This window comes from Cibotium barometz, chromosome 23, assembly GCF_041138505.1.
Source record: "Cibotium barometz isolate CiBa-2024 chromosome 23, ASM4113850v1, whole genome shotgun sequence".
Classification (NCBI taxonomy): Eukaryota; Viridiplantae; Streptophyta; class Polypodiopsida; order Cyatheales; family Cibotiaceae; genus Cibotium; species Cibotium barometz.
The window spans coordinates 49,757,944-49,779,434 of NC_141068.1; positions in this window are offsets into that span (position 1 = coordinate 49,757,944).

Consider the following 21,491-nt stretch of genomic DNA (forward strand, 5'->3'; position numbering starts at 1 on the left):
ATCAATTCTACCCATATTTCCCAATAAAATTAATAATGCTGAAAATTCCACTTTTGATAAATACTCATAATTTGAATTATGCCAAAAATTACTCTTTTACCATTTAATTACTTGGATATCAAATATCATGGGAATTCCTCTTTTTACATAAAAATAAATTTACCAAAAATTCCTCTTTTACCATTTAATTACTTGGATCTCAAATATCATGGGAATTCCTCTTTTTGCATAAAAATAAATTTACCAAAATTTACTCTTTTCTCATAATCAATTAATTATGCATAATTATAAAAAAAATATTTCTCATGAATATGATGAAAATCATTCTTTTTGCATAGGACGTCCAATCCTATAATATGGTAGGAAGTCCTCTCTTAGCATTATGCATAAAAATAAGATATGTTTTATTTTCTAAAAATTTTACCATAACTTCGCTGTGCTATTACTGATAAATCTCAAATTTTTCTAAAGAATAAAATCTTGTAATGGAAATCTCATAGTAGTTCCTCTTTTATGCTTAAAATCAAATTATGTATTTAAATCAAAATTTTAATCGTAATCATAAAATTAATTATGATTATCCTACTAGATTAAGTTGATTCCATTATTTCTCTTTTCCCAAATTGATAGTATAATCTATTTCTCATTTAGAATCAATCAAAGTAGTTTTTAACTACTTATAAATAATCTAAAAGAAATAACCATTATTTTGTTAACACAAAATCATAAAAATACCATTTTCTTAATCTTTAGCTTATCAAGCTTAGAGTTTAGCTTTGAATTAAGAGACTAACATTGAGAAGCATCCTTTTTCAAAGGATTTAGCCATAAAGATGGCTATTCTTTTAGAGAGAGAGATTTACTTAAAGAAAGCTTTACAATTAAGCATAAAGACTAACTTTCTCTTAATTAAGCATTAAGACTTTAAGAAAAATCTTGATTTGAATTAAAACAATTATTTAAAAAGCTTCTCAAGCTTGGGAGGGGTTGAGAAGAAGAAAGTCATTGAGATAAATTGAAAAAAACCATAAAAATTTATTTTACCTCCAAGTTTGGCTTGATTCTCTATTATCAGTGAAGCCCCCGACCAATCAATTAGTCCACATAGAGGAGAAGAGCAACTCCAAGAGTTGTTGTAGAGAGAGAGAGCTCCAAGCTCTTAAGAGAGAAAAATTTAAGGGATAATAGAAAATATGATTATTTTAATATAATATTGGCATGGTATAGCTCCAATATTTTTTTCCAAAAGACTAAGAGTCTATTTATAGGTGAGGGAGGCCACTAACCAAGACCAACTGGGTTCTAGAGTTTTCCAAGTTCAATTTGACTCAATTTGGACCAGTTTGGCTCCCTTTTTTATTTGGTTTGATCCAAGAGAGAGGAGAGATAAAAATATCACAATTTTTTTGAATTAAAAACCCTTCCACACATATTAAATAGGCACCTACCTCAGGAGTCCCCCTCTCCTTACCAAGGTGTCAAAAATGCATCATTATTCTAAAATATCTCATTTTTTAGTAATATCTCATAATTTTTAACTAATAAACCTTGTACTCAGTCAACTCTTCATCTTATGTGAGCATTTACTCATTTTTGGGTATTTTCTTTTATTCTTTGGATTTATCTCATCCCAACACTTGGATTAATCCAATTGGCCCATTGGAACCTTAATTGGACCATCATCCAAAAAGTTCTGAAAATGTAGATCCTTAGGCTAAGGTCCCTTATACCATTTTCAATTAATTCCTAATGCACATTGAAAAGTTTATTTTAAACTTCTGTTTTAGGGGAATCCAATTTAGACACTAGGAGGATTTTTATATCCAAAGATTACAACTTCATGTTATACAGACACATACATATTCTGGGTGAGAGAAAAGGCAATTAGATTAATGCTCAAAACATTACTGAAGATCTAGATCACCACCACGAGCACCCCACCTAAGATGAAAACAAAGACATTGAAAAGAAAAGGAATTCCCACAGTGTCTCAATTGAGATCTCCATTGAAATTTGGGACATCCTCAAAGAAGAAAACAACATACACAAAGAAGAAGGGAAAGGCTTCTCAAAAACATAAAAAACGTAAGGAGAACTTAGGGAAAAGAGACCAATCCAAAGAAAACTAAGGAGTCAAAGTTGAGCAAGGATCTCAAGCCTAAGGAGAAACATGCATCAGAGTCCCAACCAACCAAGAAATCCGAAGAGTCCAAAGATTCCATAGACGTTGACTAGCCAAAACAAGAGCCAAAGGGGTAGAAAGGATTTTTGTTCTCACACTTTGTATCTAACCAACTTGTATAGATACCATCATTGGAATAAATATATATATGAGATTAGGCTGAAAGCATGGATAGGTGATTCAAAAACCAGTGTCTTTGACATCTCTTTCCAAGTAGGAAAAATAATGTGAAAGTTTGTAATTTTACACATCTGTAAAAAAATTTTCTTTCTTTCTTACGTGGTCAATTCAGTAGGTGGAGGGTTCTTGCCACCGCTCCATTTTGCCAGCTTCTCTCTCTCTCTCTCTCTCTCTCTCTCTCTCTCTCTCTCTCTCTCTCTCTCTCTCTCTCTCTCTGCCAGCAGCAAACAAGGAGGACTTTAGTGAGAATACAAATATACAGATTTTGGTACCTACAGAGTACATGGATGTACAACCACTACAAATTATGGCTAGAGAGGGTGAAAATATGGCTACAAAAGGCAAAAATATAGCTAGTGAAAGCTAGGAAAATCACCATGTCGCCACCACAAGGGCAATCAGGGGGTACTAGGCTTTAAGGAACAGGGAGGAACGAATACAAAAGGTCATTGAGCATAGATTTGGGGAGAATGTTAAAATTTCACAATTTCAACAAAAGAAGATCTATAGGGTTGTTGTGCAAATTGCTGGCAAGAGGCCATCCAAGGAATTTGCATCACTACTCAGAAGGATATTTTTCAACAGCTCCTCCATCCTACTTTTGAGAATCTACAACCTTCAAGTTCAGGTCTTAAAAGAGTTATTTTTTCAAACATACAGAACACTTTGATGCAAGTGAAAGTCCCTCGATCACGAGATGAGATTTTTCTCAAGAGATCAACATGTATGATATATAGGGCAAGCATAACCTATTTAGGTTGTCAGTGGAGGTCCAAGAAAACATTTACAATAGCATGCCCCTTGAGCTTTAGAAAGATTTATATTCATTTTTGAATGAAATTTAAAGTCATTTTGTCAATTCATTTGATGCAAAGTGTAAACTACCTTGGCATGCATGTAAACTACTTTTCCCGTATTATTGTAACTACTATTTCAGTACCATGAACTAATTTTTAAGTACTTCAAACAATCTTATTAGGACCATAATCTTCTAATAATATATGTATACCATTTGTGAAGAGAACCACCTATATTCAGATTATATTGTATCTTGGGAACCTTTTCCAAAAATTATAAAGATTCTTGAAGAAAACTAGTTTTCCCAAATCAAAATTAAAATCTTCAACATCACATAACTCTTGACCAATCAAGGCACACAACCACTTCGAAGAACGAGGGAAACAAAGCTCCATCCTTTTTTTAAGGTTTCGAAGGGCAAAACTCCAATTATAAACATTCGCAAATCTGCATGCTATCAGAAGGGCTCTGCATCCTTGCATACAAAGTGGATCACCTCCTCCCCTTATTCATTTACCTGTATGTAGTCATTAGTATCCAGATTTGGAGGTTCCTCTTTCTTCAAATGGAATGTCTACAAAAGAACCCCTTGCAAGTCAAGAACCAATGCCACTCGATCTAGATCCTTTGTATCTATGAACTTTGATGGAGTGTGATACCGTGGCGGCACTATGTCAATCTTGATCTCCTCAGCCCTCTATATTGCCACATGAGCCTTTTGAACCTCTAATACACAAAATGATTATTAACACATTAATCTAAATTCATCAAAACTTTGCACAAGGAGACTCAACGCATTAAAAAGAGACATAGATGACAAGGAGTTTCAAAAAAGGATGCATTTCATTAAAATAGGGGCAGTCAATACAAAGAGTGGCAACAATGCTTATAGATGTGTATTAAATACAAGAGGCCAAAAATTGGCAGGTGCCAATGATACAAACATGTGCATACAACAAGTAGTTTACAACTTCTTGCATGCATGGGGCTTATGTAAGTGCAAAGGGGGGTCGATGGGATTGGGTCTAGTACTTTTATTGCTTGGTTGTGGTTGCTGTGACACCACAGGGAATGATTTAATATCTTCATCACCATCGCGACTGGTGCTAGCTTTGTCTTCTTTGGAGGGCCGGCTCCTACAAACACAATAGCCTTTCAATAATAATAATGATGATATTACAATATGGTTAAAAATTAAAAACAAGGTACCTTCATTTGTATTTTGCTTTCTTCCATTCGTTGCTAACGCTTATTTTTATGTTTCTCTTTGATGAATTGGCTCAACGTCACATTTGGAGAGGCTTTAGTATCAACATCCTCCTGCTCCCCTTCTTTGCCCTCATTGTCAAAATTTTTCACAACCTTCATTGTGCTGCATACACACCCTCCTCCGCTGCTTTCTCCATGACCTTGACTGGTGATTTTTTATGTAGGTCATCAACCATAGGCTTAGTTGACACATCTTCCATGCCACTACTCTTTTTCCATTGTCTGTACTCTAAGCTTATGTACAAGGTTTGTTGAGAGATGTATGCCACAACCAATACAAGCATTATACTTTATAAAATCACCCCTATGGATGACTTTAGCCACTTCCCATTTCACTCCAACTTCATTATCCAAGTCAGACTCAAATATATTTATAGACAGCCACATTGCTTTTATCCTCTTCATGTTTACTTCTCAAAAACATGCCACAAATACACGAAGAGGTATAAAGCATGATAGCTTAATCCTCTTAGAAAATCTTCTTACATTTATAGACTTTTGAATATCTAAGGCAATCTTGGATTTAAATGCTAATAGAATACCTTTGTCTAGAAAATCTCAATCTAAAGAATTTAGGCTTGGTACAAGCAAACTTTCTAATCTTCCATAAGCTTCTGGTCTTGCAAGGACAATATACTTAGCATTATACAATTTTATTTACTTTTTAATGAAAAAAGAAGATGGTTAATTGAAAAATACTACTTTCCCAAGATCAGCATGCATAGCTTCAAAAGTCATGGTGAATGACTCCAAAGGTTTCCACTCAATGCTTGTTGATGGTGGATAAACATCTATCACATATACAACACATGTGAATAAGCCATAGAAACGAAAAGAACATAAATTAAATTAAAAAAAACAATTTTACAATGAGTTGCAATGCAGATGCTGGAGTAGAAGGAAGCATGTGCATGTCTCCTCTCATGTACACATGTTGCACCTTTACCTTCCATCCATCTTTTGCTATCTTGAATTCCAAGATATGCCCCTTCCAATGGTATTGTAGTAAGTCTCTTCTTTGCCTTTTTATCCTATGAGGACCTTTGCATGATGGTTGCATAGACACCCAATCATTTAGCTTGAATTTTATGTCCTTCCACAATCCCTAATTATCTTTAACATTGTGAAGAATGCAGAATGAAATGGCATTAGGAGTGCATCTCGGGTTGGAATATTGTCTCGACATTGTTTGATGATGAATAGAGGAGAGAATGATGTAAAAAGACGACGAGAAAGAGGTACGACTACGATAGATTAGGGAATTTGAAATAATGCATTTACTCAAATATATGACTCATTTTAGGGGGAACCTAATTTTTAAAATTTTATTTTCTTAAATACTGACATTTGGTACGTGGGAGTAGGTTTTGAAGTTGAAACTCCCACAAATAGCCATGCCAGATTACATTAAGTGGTGATAACCCCCTAAAATAACCAAAGGTAGTGAAGTTAGTGAAAAGTAGATATGACACCCAATGTCATATTTATGGTTGAATGTCGTGTTTCTATTGGTCCAAAGATTAATCCAAATCTGGTACAAGTGATCAAAATGTGGCCCCTTTTTAAACATTTTTTGGTCCTAATATTGGGAGGATGGTGGCACGATGATGCATGGTAGGGCTGGAGATGTATGAATCCTTCTATTGCGCTCAAACTTTCTGGCACAGAGGCGGTTATAAAAATGGGAGCTAGGCTGAGGCTTTGTGCCTCCACGAGAGAGAGAGAGAGAGAGAGAGAGAGAGAGAGAGAGAGAGATGTGATACGTGAACGAGAGAGAGCCTCTATGATATGTAAGAGTGAGAAAGGCAGGGAGAGAGATGTGTGAGGTAAAAACATATTAATTAACAAAAACATAATGCTCGCCGCTGAGACGATAGAGAGGGCTGATTGAACATCCTAAGGTTTATACCTTAGGGTAATGCACTTTAATGGAACAACCAACATCCTAAGGTTTATACCTTAAGGTAATGCACTTTAATGGAACAATTGAACATTAGTTAATTAATTAATGTGGCAAGCAGCCTCAAAATATGAAGCATGAAGCCTGAATAAGCCACATTGATGTATTTGTATGTGTCATGTTTTCAATTTAATGTTTCTTTTATAATTTAAAAAAGGTTTTAAATTCGGTGTCTTCAAGATTCACCTAGGCATGCCAAGTGATTGCTTGATCAAAGATCTACTACAGGATGTGCTTTTGTCAAGACTACAGCAGGTCACAAGAAACTAGGCTTCAGTTACATCCTTCTTTATCCAAACTCTATTACTATTTACAAACATGTAGTTGCTTATAAGTAAACACATTTATTTTATTTTAAGATTCCTCCCTCCAGCTTTTGAGGTGTGTAGGTATAACTCCCCTTCTGATCCTATAATTATTCCCCTCTCTGAAATAAAAGAAAGATCCTGTTTTACCCTATTTTGGCCTAGAGAGAGAAAATGTCTAGAGGGAGGTAATTCAAAATTGAGATATTTTTGGATATAAAAATCCTCCTAGTGTCTAAAATGGTCTCCCCTGAAACAAAAATTCAAAAAGAATTTTCCAATGTGCGATTGGAATTAATTGGAAATAGGTAAAAGGACCTTAGCCTAAGGGTCCAGATTTTTAGAAATTTTTGAATTATGCTCCAATTAAGGTTCTTATGGACCAATAAGATTAATCCAAATGTAGGGACGAGATAAATTGAAGAATAAAAGAAAATCTCCCAAAAATGAGTAAATGCTCACATAAGATGAAGAGTTGACTAAGGACAAGGTTTATTAGTTAAAAAAGAAGAGATATTTAGAAGAAATGATACATTTTTGACACCTCAGTGTGGGGATCTCCCCTCATGAAGGAGGTGCCTATTTCACATATGTGGAGGAGTTTTAAACTAAAAAATAATGAGATATTTTCATCTCTCTTGTTTCAACTAGATCCAAAAAGTAAGCTAAACTGACCCAAAAATGGTCAAAAATTGACCAAATTGATCTAGAAAATTCTAAAATCAATTTTTTTGGTTAGAGGCTCATTTTTTCCTATAAATAGAAGCCTCCCCCTTTGTAAAAGATTAATGGTGTTTATGCATTGTTACTCTACTCTCCTACCCATTCTTTTTGGCTTCATCCTCTCCAAAATAATTGGTGGCCATTCTTGCTTCAAACAAGAGTAGAACCCTCAATCCCTCAAGCCAAAGGAAAGCTTACAACTCTATGTAAGCTAAATTTTTCTTACTTTTTAATTTCAAATCTATGGTTTTCTTGATTTTCTTGTTTTATAGTTTATTAAAGCAAATTCTAATGCTATGCCTTGATGAAAATGCCTCCCCCTTCTCTTCTTTACAATTCAGCCTTTCTTTATCCTAGAATGTTTAACAAAAATATTAATTAAACTTTTCTTATTGTTTACTCTCTTGGAAATTAAAAATTATGTAGATTAGAGTCCTTTACATCTAATTAGGGTTAATTTAAATTGAAAATAGAATGTTAAAAATTAGAAATGGTCAGCCATACAAAGGAGGTTATGGTAAAATTTTCTAGAATTTTGTGGAAAAGAAAGTTCATTTTTATATTATTCCAAAAGAGTAATACATTCTAAAAGAAATATTCTAATTTACTCCATGTATATATTGACCTATGAATATGCATGGATATCACTGATATTAATTATTAAAATTAATTTCTATGCATAGAAAGATGCATAATGGAAGTTTTTATTATAAAAATGTTGTTTTCATTGAATTTAATTTCTATGCATAGAAAGATGTATAATGGAAATTTTTATTATAAAAGTGTTATTCTCATTAAAATTGATATTATGCATAGAAAGATGCATAAAGGAATTATTTTTATTTCAAGTGTTATTCTCATTAAAATTGATTTTATGCATAGAAAGATGCATAAAGGATTTATTTTTATTTCAAAAGTGTTATTCTCATTAAAATTGACTTTATGCATAGAAAGATGCATAAAGGATTTATTTTTATTTCTAAAGTGTTATTCTCATTAAAATTGATTTTATGCATAGAAAGATGCATAAAGGATTTATTTTTATTTCAAAAGTGTTATTCTCATTAAAATTGATTTTATGCATAGAAAGATGCATAAAGGAATTTTTTTTATTTCAAAAGTGTTATTCTCATTAAAATTCTCATTAAAATTATTTTTTATGCATAAATAGATGCAAAAAAGGATTTTTATAAAAGTGTTATTCCCACTGAAGTTTATTTTTATGCATAAATAGGTGCGTGAAGAATCTTTATATCAAAAGTAGAATTCTCCTAAATTCTATGTTTAAATTCTATGAGAAAGATGTGAATCAGATAAATGTGAATGAATGGATGGATGGATGTGATGTGAATAGAGGTGAATAGATGTGATGTGAATCAGATAGAGGTGAATGAGTGGATGGATGGATGTGATGTGAATCATATAGATGTGAATGAATGGATGGATGGATGTGATGTGAATCATATAGATGTGAATGAATGGATGGATGGATATGATGTGAATAGAGGTGATGAGAATGTGAGGTGAATAGATGTGATGTGAATCAGATAGAGGTGAATGAGTGGATGGATGGATGTGATGTGGATAGAGGTGATGCGAATGTGAGGTGAATAGATGTGATGAGAAAGATGTGAATTAGATAGATGTGAATGAATGAATGGATGGATGGATGATGTGTTGTGAATAGAGGTGATGAGAATGTGAGGTGAATAGATGTGATGAGATGTGATGTGAATCAGATAGAGGTGAATGAATGGATGGCTGGATGTGATGTGAATCAGATAGAGGTGAATGAATGGATAGATGGATGTGATGTGAATAGAGGTGATGAGAATGTGAGGTGAATAGATGTGATGAAATGTGATGTGAATCGGATAGATGTGAATGAATGGATAGATGGATGTGATGTGAATAGAGGTGATGAGAATGTGAGGTGAGTAGATGTGATGAAATATGATGTGAATCAGATAGATGTGAATGAATGGATGGATGGATGTGATGTGAATAGAGGTGATGAGAATGTGAGGTGAATAGATGTGATGTGAATCAGATAGATGTGAATGAATGGATGGATGGATGTGATGTGAATAGAGGTGATGAGAATGTGAGGTGAATAGATGTGATGTGAATTAGAGAAATGTGAATGAATGGATGAGATGGGATGTCATGTGAATTAGGATGTAAATGAATGATATGGGATGTGAGTGAATGTATGTGATGATAATGGACGTGGATGTGTAAGTGAAGAATGGATGTGAATGTGTATGCGAAGAATGGATATAGATGTGTATGTGAAGAATGGATGTGAATGTGTATGCGAAGAATGGATGTGAATGAGTATGTGAGAGAATGGATGTGGATGTATGTGAAAGAATGGATATAGATGTGTATGTGAAAGAATGTGATGTGTTGTAAAGAGGTGATGTGACATGAATATATGTGGATGTGAAGTGATAGATATGAATGAATGAGATGTGAGGTAAAATGAATGAGATGTGATGTGAGTGAATGTGATGTGGTCTGAATGGATGAGATGTGAATGAATGTGATGTGATGAGATGTGGATATGGGTAGATGCGAGTGGATGAGGTCTAATGAGATGTGGATATGGGTAGATGCGAGTGGATGAGATCTGATGAGGATAAATTGAGGAAAGATGTGATGAGATGAAAATGATGTGATTGGATGAGAATAGGAATACTTATGAAATGGTTGTGGAATTAAATAATGTGGATTGATGTGGAACAATGTGGAAAAATGAGAGTTTGTTATAGAAACTGTATTTAACACTATATTCGTGAGTTTGGGAATTTCCCAACTCCCATTTTTTGAATACTAAAAAGGTGGGACCTGGATAACATGCCTATAAGTTTCTTAAAACCATATCATGTGACCTATTGTTGGAAAGCGCTTGGAAAATGGAATCTAGTGAGCTATAGAGCGCTTAATTTGGAGTAACGATGTTCAAGTTATGATTAATCCAAAGATTTGACCACGTGTCCCAAACTAGTGGGAAATTCCCATATTCCCGAATATGGTGCTATTTATGACCTGTTTTTAAATGACTGTTTTATGTCAAGAATGCTCGGGAAGCATTTTGACTGTCTTGTGAAGGAGGTCGTGGAGACCTAATCTGATAAAGTTGCAACAGCTGACAGAGAGTCAATGGAGGACGTCTCGCGTAGCAAGCTCGACCGAGGTCTTGACCAGCCTCGGTTCCATTAAAATGGAGGACGTCTGGCGTAGCAAGCTCGGCCGAGGTCTTGATCGATTAAAATGGTGAGCTTCCAGTACGGTGGATGAGGGACCAAGGAAGCGGCCTATGAGTGAAGCGCTAGGTCACTTGCGAAGGATCCTAGAGAGTGCTGACCAGGGATTTCATAAACGTGTTCACAAATTCGTGATCACGTTAACAAAACGTGTAAACATGTGATCACAACATATATTCACAAGACTTGATCTCTTACCGGCCAAAACTTACTATTCTTGTAAACCCACCGGGATTCTTTGTTTCGTGAGACGGGCCCCGCCGGGAAACAAAGAATCCCGGCGGGCATATTTCTTATTAATAAAAGGTGCTCGACACCCTTCAGCCGGCTTTTTGGGAAGATTGTCCTTGTTTTGGGGGCGTCACATCTTTCCTTGAAGTGCTTATAGAGCTCCCGATTGGCTAGGAGCATCCTCTAGGGAAGAACGTCCTTATCTTAGGGGCTATTATCTTTCCTTATTGGCACTCCTAAGGCTACTGAGCCACTAGTCTTCAATTCTTTGAATTGTGGGCAGAGTGTGGTTCGTAGCTAATACTCACAGAGATTTAGGAAGATTTAGGGACAAAGTTGGAGTCACTTCAACTTTGCGTTCGAGCAGCGCAGGTAGTCTACCTTATTCTGCTCTATAAATGGTTTGATGGAGCCAAGAGTCCTCCTTAGGGGCTTGTATTGGTTCTTGATATTTGATATAGTCTTTATTAGACAAGGGTCTATTGTCCTATACTAGAGTGTTGGGCAAACATAGATCTTTGATTTGCTTTGTCAATGTTAGAGTCTTAGAGAACGTCTTTTGTCCTATACTAGAGTATTGGGCAATCATAGATCTTTGATTTGTTTAAAGTATCCTTAATTGGGTACGAAAGACATCCTTCATCGAGGGTGCAATGTGCATTGTATGCATGCTCTCAATTACATGTATCTTAATCTTAGAATACACATTTATGCATTCGTCTTGTCTTGTCGTCGTGACGCTAAAAGTCTAGCAAAAATTAATATCTACGGTTCTGTAAGTTGAAAAATAAAATTCCTATAGGCAAAAAACTTTTAGTCATCCTTTGCAGTTAGCATGAATCATCATGGATGTCTTTCTCTTTTAAAATAAAAACAATAAACAACATATATAACGATCAACATATATGACGATCTTTTATTTTTGTCAAAAAAGATTCAAACTAGTTTCAGATTTTTGCTTGGCTACATTTTAGCTTTTCAGTAATCACTTGGTTTTTTAAGGCTTCTATGTTTCTGTAGTAATATATGTTTTGTAATATGTGAGTGGCTTTGTTGTTACTTCGTTTGTGTATTCATTATTGTATGCTTGCTTGAATAGGTTATTTGAGATGGAAGAAAACGTTGGACCTAGCGATACTTCTAATAGAGCCCAAATTCAGAAGAGTAGAAAAAAAAAGGCACCTGGGATAGAGTGGCAATATGCAATTAACATCAGTGACCGATTCATAGATTGGGAGTGTAAGCTATGCCACGTAGTAAAATCAGGTGGGGCGCCTCATTTAGAGAACACTTTTTAGGTGGAGTGAAGAAAAAAGAACGAGGATGTACCCACCCCTCTGCACCTGCAGTGCCCAAACGTTTAAGAGACAAAATGCAGAAGAAAGATGCAAGGAAACTGTTCTCATCTACTGCTAATGTATCGAGGCAGGAAGAACATTGTTGTTCTAATCATCAAACTCCAGAAGCATTGCCGGCTTGTACTCCGAACTTTAATGTGCAACTAGAAAGTAATCTACCCAATGCATCTTCTTGCAAGCGTCACTTTAACATACCCATGCGTCAAACTTCATTGCAAGAAAGCTTACGTAACGGTCTGCTTGATGATGCACAGCTCGCCCTTGCTGAAGCGATCTACTTTTCAGGGAGTGCTATGGTGATGGTGGAGAGTGAGCATTGGAAGAGAGCATGGAAGAAAATCGGTGAATTTGGATCAGGGTTTTCATCGCCTTCGTATCATGCTATGCGAAATGATCTATTGGAGAAATGCTATGCTAAAGTGAAAGAACGTGTACATAGAATAATTCTTAGCAACATAGAGCTTTCTGGATGTAGTATAGTCAGCGATGGATGGTCCAATGTACAAAGAAAACCATTAATTAATATAATGGCTGTTTCACCTAGAGGTGATAGTTTTATGCGTGCCGTGGATTTGGCTGGCGCAATAAAATATGGGGCGTATATTGCTTGTATCATTGCCTCTGTGATAGAAGAAGTGGGTGCCAAAAATGTAGTCCAAATTGTTATGGACAATGCAAAAAATTGCAAGAATGCATCTAAAATCTTAAAGCAGACATGTTTTCCCGTCTGGCTGCAATACTCATAGTTTGAATCTTGTATTGAAAGATTGGTATAAAAGTGATGATACCAAATGGTTTGCCTCAATCGTCGATACTGTTCGCAAGCTTGTGAGATTTATGCTCAAGAGATAGAGAGTGTTAGATATTTTTCGGCCTCGCATGTCAGTTATGTTAAAGCTTCCTGCGGAGACCAGGTTTTGCACTCACTTCTATACTTTCGAGTCTCTTCTTCGAAACAAAGATGCAGTTTGTGAAACATTTACATGTATTGCATTTCATGATTGGGAGAGCACTCAGTCTGAAAGAGTGAAAGAGAAAATCAAAGTCTTAAAGACAGCGCTCACGAAGAAAACCTGGTGGAATAGTGTAATGGATGCCTACCACTTAATGATGCTTGTTATGTATGTGATACGAAATCTTGATCAAAGAGCACCTAATCTTGGAAAAGTATGGATGCAATGGTGGACTGTCCACAGCGGAGTTTAGAGTGTCTTGAGAAATTAGAGCATTCGGTGGTTGAAAAGCATTGGCGTGTACCATTCTCCAGTCGACAAAGAAAAGTCCTATTGAAGTACTTCCATGCAAAAAGATTGCCATTACACAAGAAGTGTTTGTACATTTAGCTTTCGTCCTGAAAGAGATTGCGAAGTACACTAGGAGTAGCAGAGGGTGACCCCGGTGGTTTGTATTCATTAGCCATACCGAACATAGCATAAATACCACGATTAATTGCTATGCCGCACAATGCACATGTGGACACATTTTGCACCTGTCTCACCAAGCATATCAAGTGATAGTAGTGGCCACATGGTAGAACATAGTGGCCGCTCCAACCGTCGAATGGTTTATAGCACACGGGACATTGCGAGGTGGAGGAACTAGTAGCACCGCTAGCAGTCCCCACAAGCTCAGGATGCATAAAAAAATGTGAAATATGATTCCCTTGATGCATAGGATTTAAACATGCAGATAGTCCTTGCACATCTTGGCTAAGCCGGGTGAGCTTCTCTTGAACCTCTCAGTTGGCCGGGGGGAGTTTGGGCCTGTGAGTGACAATCTCACTGCTTCTTGCTCCTTCTCTGCGAGCTTTGCCCCTAGGTTGTCTTTGATCGCGTTCTCAGCTCTAGCCCAGCCCCTTCCACCATGAGAGCAAGATCCTCTCTTGTGAAGGTCATTGTCTCTTCACGCAAATCGTGGGTGTTGACAGTGACCTCTCTAGAAGCGAAGTCCACAGGCGTTTGCAGGACAAACTGGGCATACAGCATCTTGGCAAAATACAGTGGAGCGTCTGCATTGTGGAGATGATGACCGTACACTTCTAAGAATATTCGTTCGGCATTATTTCTGATGTCGTCTTGATTGCACAGCGACACCTTCAACCTTCCCTTCTTGATCTCGCCATCTGGGCATGGCCATATCTGTTTAATCATATCTGTGGTTATTTGTTTGTTGATGTCTTTCCATTGGGCATAAGAAGGGTTTGCCCATTTTGACAATCGGCATGCCGTTCTAGTCGCTTCACGAGCAGTCAATCCATGTGCAAGGGATTTCATGCGCTCGTACGACTTCTTAGCCAGCTCCTGGTGCTCGTTTGCTTGTGTGTCTCCCATGTCTGCACGAATAGGGGACAAATAAAGATGACTTTAGGCTTTTAATGAACTATAAAATAAAACGTACGACAAATTCATCATTATCCTCAAAAACTTAATTTTAAACACCACGGGATGAAAGATGAAATGCAAAGACTCAGAAAGTATCCACTTAACATAAAAATACTTCAAAACATTGCACACACTAGAAAACATTGGTCATTCTTCAAAGTAAGGCGGACACCATGTTCAATTACATAATAGGCTTAAATGATACAGAAAGCTCCACCAGCGGACGTTGCGCCCTTGCTGGTTCAGTCTTAAGTGATCTAAAAAATTCTACTACTTGCAAGAGAGATTTTCTCTCATCACGATTAGGCAAGCACATCCAATTTTTGACTTTATATATAATTGCGTCCATGGTGGCTTTGTCGTGAGTACTGCCGCCCATCCATAACTCCTACACTTTCCTCCAAAAGTCATATAACACCTCTAATAAATATCCCAAGGTGAAAACATCGCTCGCAGGAGTGTATGCATCTTCCAAGAGAGGGTCAAAAATCTTTGGAGCTATCCATGGTCGCTTGTTCCGCTCCCTGTCGGCATAAGCTTGAGCCTCCGCCACCTTTTTTGGATTTTTACTGGCTTCGAATACAAAATTGAGCGATACTGGCTTTTTGGGCGCTCTCAGTAGAAGGCCCTAGTCAATGATACCAATGCGTGCTTTTAAATCCTTTGTAAAATCTAGCAAAACATTGAAGGGATGTAGGTCAGTGTGAATGATGCTAGCCATGTGTGCGGCTGCTAGGCCATCCACCACCAAGGCATGCATAATGTGAGGCATATTCAAAGCCACCTCCTTTATCTGAGCAAGCTGCACCTGGCTTAATTGTATGTCAGCAGGCGGGGGCTTTTTCCATCCCTGATCCAAGCAGTACATCGCTCTGGTAAACTCACTGTATCTAAAAGAAACCTTCAAGAGCGTGTCACCCAGCCACCGTTATATAATGGAAAAATAGTGATCCACGGCAATTCCTTGGTGAGGGCTATGCATCGCACGATGGACGGGTGTAGAACCTGCATGCCTTGCTCTGCCTGAAAGCTCTCAAATCTTGAGCTGCATTCTTCCTTATAAAGCTTTCCGCAAAAAGTAACGTGCTCTGGAAGAAATGAGATGCCCTGGACCTTATACTCCTTCACTGTGCCAAAAGCTCCTAACCCTATTGTTTGCCCCTCGATCAAGGCCTCATGCAGAACGCCGATAAGGTGTGTACATCGCTCGTTGAAAATGGTACCCATGATTGCGCCCGTCTCCCTGTCACATCCGGTTGTCCGGACGGTGCAGCGGTGGGCGATGCGCACATTTTTTGGAAAGTGTGTCTGCAGAAAGAACTCTCATACGTTTGCTCTTCACCTTCTACTCGTTCCATGTTGCGTCCCATAGTTTTAGACGGCGTAAGTCGGTAGAAGGTGGTGCGGCATCTCTGAGATCCTCGTATGCCGAATGCATACTCCCCAAGATAGTGCGTATCTTGTGCTGGTAGTCAAAGTCGACTAACTTCCGTCTTTCACACAATTCAGTGTTGCCTTCGCATCTGAGACGATGCTTTGCATTTTTCCAGATCTGCACAACGAGGTCTCTCATGAGGATATCTGACTCATTAGTCTTTCTGACAGCTTCTTCTGAACATTGTGACACTATGATAACTGCCTCTGTGCGAATGGCTCGCAGGATGATCTTTCGCTGTTCAATGGAGAGCATGGTGGCCATTGTCACAAATCTAGCAAATATCTTTAGATACAGAACAAAAAAAGAATATCAAACAATAGTATTGAAAACAACATCAAGCAATACATCAACATGTTATCCATTTACGCTTTACACAAACAGGTAAAACAACCGTAACAAGTGTGTCACATTAATTATCATTGATCAAACAAAAGAAGCATCCATTATTGCACATTCACTGAACTGCTACCACCAATCAAGTAGATCAAGAGAAATATATGAGAGAGAGAGAGAGAGAGAGAGAGTATCAAGACACAGATAGAGAGGAAAGGCACTGAACAGTCAAGCTAAATATTCATTATCATATATACATATCCTTCTAGCCATAATCACGTGAATCGAGGGAGAGACAGAGCGAGAGAGAGAGAGAGAGAGAGAGAGAGAGAGAGAGAGAGAGAGAGAGAGAGAGAGAGATTAAAATTGTTTTATATTCACTGTCTAGCCAAAATCACCTAAGTCAAGACAGTGGAAGGAGGAGAGAAATAGATGGAAAGAGAGATTATATTAGATGGCATTTTGAATAATTTCAGCAATGTTTAAAGATAGTTTCCTAAATGGTTTCATAAATTCTTAAAGACAGTGCAAAACAATGTTTATAATCCCTTTATGGCATTTTAAATAATTTCAGAAATTTTAAAGATGACATTTTAAATGGTTTTATAAATTCTTAAACATAATGCAAAACAATGTATATGATTGTTTTATATTCATTGTGATCTATACATGGAAATCTAACCATAATCACCTAGTCAAGACAGAGATAAGAGAAGGAAAATAGAGAGAGAGATAGATATAGAGAGAGAGAGTGAATAGTAGAAGACATTTTGAATGATTTCGTAAATTCTCCAAGATAGACTAAAATAGTGTGTAGAATTGTTTTGTTTACATTGTCATCTTTGCATGGACGTTTAGCCATAATCACCCAAGTAAAGATAGAGGTAGGAGAGAGAGAGAGAGAGAGAGAGAGAGAGAGAGAGAGAGAGAGAATGTCATCTATTTTTTAGTGTTATTTTGGTTATTACTTTGTTACTTTGATTTTACTATTTCATGAAATGAGACTTATAGACAATATGATTTAAACTATGACCCATGTGATACTTAGGCCGCGTTACCGACCAAGTATCGCATGTATCACACACAATAAAAACAACACAGGCCGCGTTACCGGCAAACCAAACAAATTTATGACATTTTTTTACTGTGTTACCGATCAAATGCCGCAATATGCAATCAAAGCATATGCACTAGCGAACGACACCATTTTGCTGCGTTACCAACAAGGTGCCGCCCGAATCTATGGGAATAGGAATTGGATACAGACATAAATTAGCTGCGTTACCGACCATATGCCTGCATTTGATAAAGGGAAGGGAAGGTGACATCGTCATAATGATACTATGCTTGCCACGTTACCGACTAGTACCATTACAACGTGCCATACTTACCATAGGCCACAACTCGGCCACGTTACCGACCATGTGTCCCATGATAAGCACCATTCCGAAGAATGGCCTTACACACACACGCATCTCTCATGTGGCGGACCACCCACATCTAGCCACGCACTGCGACTGTGGGCGGCTGCCCGCAGCACGAGTACTCACACACCCACACTACCCACATGCAGATAAGACATTACCTGTGTGTAAACAGCTGTCAAGTAATGAATCCCCAAGGGGCCCCGTGGGCTTCATATATATAGAAATATGTTGCTCGGCGGGAATTCTGACGGCCTCGGCGGTTCCCGCCGGGTTTTAATAATACCCGGCGGGCCCGTTGGGTTTTTTCTGAATCCCGGCGGGATTTTGGCCGGTTACCAGGTAACCAGCACCTGCTATTTTGTGAACGTGTAATCATGTAAACATGTTATTAACATGTTCACATGTGTTATTAACAAGAAAAAACTTGTGGTCACGTGAATATTAAATCCCTGGTGCTGACCATACGGTGCTCGGGCTCTATTATCACCAACGATACCCAGGCATGCGTTGTGGAAGATATTGAAACAAGGAGTAAGAGTTATTTTCTAAATTCGACATGGATCTGGTTGATTGACCTTGCTGATCCTCAACACGGATGAGTCCATGGCTCTTTTATATGGATCTGTTGGTTGATCTTGCTGATCTTCAACGGAGATTCCATTTTGATATGTGAATATATTGCCAAGTACTATAAGCTACGAACCATCCAAAAGGGCCCTGAGTGGACAGGTGGTGAGCGTTCTGGTTGCCAATGATGCCATAGGTACACCGATGAAGGAATGATTGGAAATAAGGACTCAACTGGAGATTTTGAGGATTATGATCAATGACACAATGATTTCACTAAATGATTGTTTTAAAGACAGCTGAATCTGTGAAAAAGGCAATTTCATATTAGGTGTGTAAGTGGTGTGACTAGTTTTAAGTTTGCATGAATTCCGGCTAGGGGGCCTAGGAACTCTTTTCCATGGTACCCGGGACAAAACCTAACCAAATTCCTAGTTGGATCCCATCACTACAGTGGTTGGGCGGTTGGCTAATCCACGAGACTGGATTGGGTTAGGCTGGACTGATGGATCCCAAAAATGAGGCTCAATTCTGTTATGGTACGATAGATGAAGTAAATCCTGGATAAAATTTGTTCTATGGAAAAGAATCAACGGCTGTGCCTCTCAATGAGGAAAAAAGCGTTGGTCTCTATGATCCAAGTGCAATCTTTTCCTTGATCTGACTATGATACTTATGGGTTCAATCAGATTAGTTCAGTTAGTTAAGGCTCTTGACCATGTTAGAGAAAAAAAATATCTTGGAGGAATCGCCCGTTGCTTTCTAGGTGAGGGAAGTTTTTTCGGGTTCGGTTTTGGAAGAACCGAGGGATTAGTCTCTGCAAAAAATACAGCAGTTTGTGCAGGACAAACCAAAGTGCTTTTTTTGGTAAATTTGTGTGTCTGGCAAGATGTCAAATGATGGCATAACCCAGATTGTTGTTGTGAGAAGCTTGATAAGAACAACTTCCATGCTTGGAGGTTCAGGCTGTCAAATTTCCCAATAGGAAAGGGCCATTGGGACTATATAGAAGGTGAGCATGAAGAGGCACCGGAGATACTGGAGAACAATCCGACTGCTGCTCTGCAGATGTGAAAGAGTTCAAGGACTGGAACCAAGGAGCCAGAAAAGTTATGTATTGGCTCTCTATCAATATATAGGGCACTATGATTGGGCACATACAGGATGCCAAGTCCCCCAAGGAGGCATGGGACACCTTGGTAAAACTCTATGAAACAAATACCAAGGCACGCAAGATACAGTTGAAGAATGAACTTCATACTATGGAGAAAAAGAGTATGTCTATGAATGACTATGCATTGAAGATAAAAGGTATTGTGGAATCCCTTGCATCTATTGGTGTTTCAGTAGATGATGATGATAAGGTGGAAGTCTGTGTACATGGTCTTGGGCCACAATACAAGGCGTTCAAGACCTCTATTCAGACTCGGGAAAACATTCCCAATTTTACAGATTTGGTGTCTATGTTGATTATAGAAGAGAAGATCTTGGATGAAGACCAGCAGTCTTCACAAAACAAAAACAGTTCAGAGCAACAGGCCTTCTACACAAGTTCAAGAAGAGGACGAGGTAGAGGAGGCCGTGGACCTGGTCAAGGAGGTGGCCAAACAGGTAATCAGAATTATGGCCAGCAGCAGCAACAACAACAGTCCTAGAAACAACAACAATAACAACAACAACAACAACAACACGCAGGTGGAAGAGGCCAATTCAGAGGCAGGGGGAGTCAAAGAGGTCGTAGAAATTGGCAAAGGCAGTATAATGATACACGTGGATGCTTTTATTGTGGTAAGCCTGGACATGTGCAGGCAGATTGTTATAAGAAGCAGGCTGACATGCAAAATGGAAAATTGCAGCAAAACAACTATGCATCCTCGCACAAACAATGAGGATAATGAAAGGTTGTTTATTATGCAGTATGTCGTTAATGCCATGTCTAAAAATGTAGAAGCAGCACATAAAGATGATGTATGGTACGTTGATTCAGGTGCTTCGAACCACATGAAAAGTCATGGGGAGTGGTTCAAGTCATGAAAAGTCATGGGGAGTGGTTTAAGGAGACGAAAAACCTTGAAAGACCAGGTTTTGTGGAAATAGGGGATGACACTGCTCATCCAATTGCCCATGTTGCAGATGTGCCATTGTCTATGCAGGATGGCAAAGTGAAGTACCTTGCAAATGTACTTCATGTTCCGAACATAACAAATAATTTGGCTTCAGTTGGCCAGATGATTGAGCAGGGTTTGCAGATTTGGTTTAATCCTGATTGGTTGTTATGTTGAAGACTTTAAAGACAAGTGTAGGTTGTTGCGAAAGGCAACAGAGTGGGCAGAATGTTTACCTTGAATGTAAACATGCCTAAAGTGAGTGCTGCGACGTTTGCAAATGGTTCAGGAATTGTTGCAGACACAGACACATTTGGCATAAAAGAATTGGACATGTGAATGTGCAGAGAATGAAGTCTATGCAGAGACTAAAGGAATTGTGACAGGATTGCCAAAATTTAAAGTTGAAGATATGCAGAGAATATGTGAAGCATGTATTTCCACGTGACAGAAATGTGAGCAGAAATGCACTAGATGTTGAGCATTCAGATGTATGGGGTCCTACGAAGACCATGTCTATGGGAGGCTGCAGATATTATTATGTGACATTTATTGATGACCACACAAGGAAAGTGTGGGTATACTTCATGAAGGAGAAGGGTGAGGTGTTCACTCACTTTTAGAATTTCAGAGTTATGGTTGAAAAGCAAACAGGGAAATATGTAAAGTGCCTAGGTCAGATGGAGGGAGAGAGTACTTCTCCAATGAGTTCTCTAAATTTTTGAAGAAAAATGGTATTCAGAGACAGTTTACATGCAGATACACTCCGCAGCAAAATGGAGTTGTGGAGCGGTAAAACAGGCACATTGCTGAGATTGCACGAGCATTGATGGAAGAGAAGAATATGCTGCATAGCTATTGGGCTGAGGCTACTTCTACAACAGTTTACATCATGAACAGGACTCCAACTACAGCCATACATGATGTAACTCCAGAGGAGAGGTTTACTGGGGCAGAAAACCTAA